Here is a 3,613-nt window from a genome sequence, read left to right as displayed (position 1 = left end):
CTTCATTTTGCTAATTGTGATTAAGGAGTGGATTAGGATGTGGTATATAACCTTAACTGTAACAGAAATTGCTAATCACATTTCATTCTCCAAGATTGCAACAACTTTTCCCTCCAAAACCTCTCAAATTCTCCAAAGTTTCACCACACCTTTTTCATCAATTTCATCACAATTCTTCATCATTTTGGATGATTCTTCTTGGATCTACACTCCACAAGTGATAATGAAGAACTGTTTCAAGAAATCCATGCCAAAAGCTTGTTGAATTCCAACTGTCCAAAGCTTGCATTTCCATGGAGTTTTGAAGATTCTTGCACCTGGAGTTGTTCTGATCTAAGGCATTCACTTCAATCATCTTCCTCATCAGTAAACTGCATCTGTTTTGGCTTTTCACACGTGGAAACATCAAGATTCATCACTGCTTCATCATAAGGTAATTTTTTCGAATTCCTCTATTGTGTGAATCATGATATGCGTTTTGTAGGCCTTGCAATGTAGATCTTCATGATGCTTATAGTTTTTGATTTGGTTGAATATCTGATGAGAAATCTTGAATTGAAGTTTTGATGTGCAAACTTAAATTGTTCGATCCGTGCTGTACAATTAGAGTTAGGTTAAAATAGTTACATATTCATCGTGTACATGATCATACGGTTCCAATGATATATAGTTTGTCAATTTTGGTTGAGATTTGGCATTTTTCGATTTTTCTGGAATTTGTGTTTGAAGAAGATGCTGAAATGTGTTGTTTGATCCATACAATTGCCTTGCCTCGTTCAAAATGTGTTTGGCGCCAGTACTATCCACTCATAGCGCGCCACCTAATCTATTCGATACTACGTCGTTTTGGATTAGTTGTTTAATATTACAGGAATGCCACTGGCGCCTTTTATTTAATTATTATTCTTATTTCTTTTTCATTTCATTTTCAATTTTGTTACATGATCTTCAATAAATCATAGAGGCTTCAAGATTCATCCAATTTTTGTGAAATTTTTTGTGCCATGTTCATGAGAATGTGTAGAATTTTATGATGATTTTTGTGAAATTTTTGCACGTGTGGAAATTTAATTGGCCTATTGATTTTGTTCATGTGTACATTTTTATACATTTTGCCATATCCTTCATGAAATGCTCATACTTGTAAAGAAATGGATGAAAATTTGTGTGCTTATTCTGGACATGTTGATGGTGATTTCCATGTAGAGTTTGGGGTTTTTGGATACTTGGTTGATTAGACATGAATTTTTGAATTAAGGTGTGACAATTTGTGTCACACCAAGCTAGGTCAACTTTCTGATTTTATTTGCCTGGCCTAGAAATGTTGAATTGCTCCAATTCTTTGCATGAATGATCATTGATATGTCAAGATAACATGTGATTTTTGCTGGAATTTTTGGATGGAGTTTTCTAATTGATTGATAATTTTCTTCTCTGTATGCTCATTTGGTAACATTGCACGACACATGTTGGCATTTTGCTTGTGAAATTCTCATAGTGTATTGGATGAAGATGAAATTTGATGTGAGAATTGTAGACACATTATAGGACATCATAGTTTTGATCCCATTCATTTCTTAATTGTTGTCACTGTTTTATGAATTGTTGAAGTTGATGCTTATGTTGATACCTTAGGTTTGGCTTGAATAATTGTGTTTGGATTTCTTGATTTTCATTGACCTACTTTCTTTTGTCCAATTGAGCTGAAAATTGACATGCCATACATTGAATATGTCCTGTTTTGGTGTGAATTTTTGTGGAATTAATTGAATTGTTTTGGTATGCTTTTGAGTGAGATAGTTCTGTTGGGTCTTTGGAAATTGCAAATTGCATGATTGATGTTAAATTGTGCATGAAATGATAATGGTGAATGGTATGAGCATGGGACCAATTGCAATTGCTTTTAATTTGTTTGAATGTGATTTTGGTTGGTTTTCACTTGCTGTTTAGAGTTTTTTATCCCCTTTGGACCCTAGGCTTGGCCTAGTGGTCTAGTTTCTCACATTTGGTGTGGATTTTCAGGATGAAATGCACAATGCTTAAGGAGATTGCTTCAAGGCAATTTGAATTGAGTTTGGTTGGTGTTTATGAACTAACATGACTTTGTTTTGTAGGGATTGATGCTTGAGCTTAGGCTTATAGCTTGCACTTGTGTGCATTAACTTGTGTTGTCTGTATAGATTGACTTTTGCTGTTTATTGTTGGTTTGTCTGAGTACTGATGATACTTGATTGATTTCAGGTACATTTAGTCGCTTACAGTTCTTTAAGAACTTGCTTGCTGCTGCTTGGTTTTTTAGACCAATTGAGGTAGGACTTCTAATCTTCATGTAGTCTGGAAGACCTGGCCTGTTATTTGGCCAGGCAACTGTCTGAAGTCCTCCTTAAGAGGCGATGTTTGTGGTTGTTTACATTTGTGCCAAGCAGGTGAAGACCTCTATGAGGCAATTGGTGGATCAAAGGGATATGCAATCTATCCCCCACTATTCTGTTGAGTCGTCCCTCTGCTCACACGGTTGTGTGTTGATGCATTGGGACACAAACCCAAGATCTTGTACAATGTACAGTTGTATCAGAGTCTCGAGTGTAGAAGGGTTCCCACATTCTGAACCCACGCTCCTTTGTCTGAAGCTCTCCCTGGCCAGGGATAAGAGCTGTGAAGTCTTATCTTCACTCTCCTTTCATCTGCTTCACCTTAGCCCCTCAATGGCAAGGTTAAGAGCTAACACTACCCCTGTACAGATGACTTGCTCTTGCAGTCTTACCCTTTGATTGAGCCCCATTTGTGTGCATATAGTGTGTGCTACTTGTGAATGCTTGATTTACGGTTTGCTTATGTTGAATAGGATAGGCTTGCTTCCTGTGCAAGTTAGCTAGAAACCTTGACTTAGGGACAACTTTGCATGATAACAGCTAGGCTCGAGTCGTAGTCTCCCTAGTTGTGTTTCCCTCTGTTATCTGGTTAGGCTAGTCCTGTGTCCCTTCGTAGGGGAACTACGTCGCCCTGATCCTCATACCAGATGAGGTACGTAGGCAGGAGATGAGCAGATCTCTCCGGGCGCCTGTGTCTTTGTTTTGTGTTGTTGTGTGCTTGGAAGCTGATGTAAGTCCATCGAGTGGCATTCGGGTTCCAGTGTGCGTGTGTTTTTGGTTCGGATGCTGATGTAAGTCCAGTGATTGGCATTCAGGCTCCACGTTTGCCTTCTGGTGTGTGTTTTGGTTCGGATGCTGATGTAAGCCCAGTGATTGGCATTCAGGCTCCACGTTTGCCTTTGCCTGTGTTTGTTTGTGTGCGTGTTAGCCGAGCTACGAATGCTCTGATTCTTCTTCGTCCAAAGAAGATACGTATGCATAGGATGCGACATCCTAGCGAGCATGTGTTTTCCCCAGTTCGAACTACTTTGACTCTGATGTCTATGCTTGATAGACTAAGTAGGCCCAGGATACGATATCCTGCCGAGTCAGTCTTGTTTGTTTTCTTGTGTCTCTTTCAGCCAGTGTGTGTGTGTGTGTGAGCAGTGTTTTAGCAACCATTTTCCTTCCTATTGTGCGTGGATCCCGTCGAGTACGACGGATGCGTAGGGGTGCTAATACCTTCCCTTCGCATAACCGAC

The sequence above is a fragment of the Lathyrus oleraceus genome, chromosome 4 (genome assembly GCF_024323335.1).
Source record: "Lathyrus oleraceus cultivar Zhongwan6 chromosome 4, CAAS_Psat_ZW6_1.0, whole genome shotgun sequence".
Classification (NCBI taxonomy): Eukaryota; Viridiplantae; Streptophyta; class Magnoliopsida; order Fabales; family Fabaceae; genus Lathyrus; species Lathyrus oleraceus.
This window is presented reverse-complemented; position numbering follows the sequence as displayed.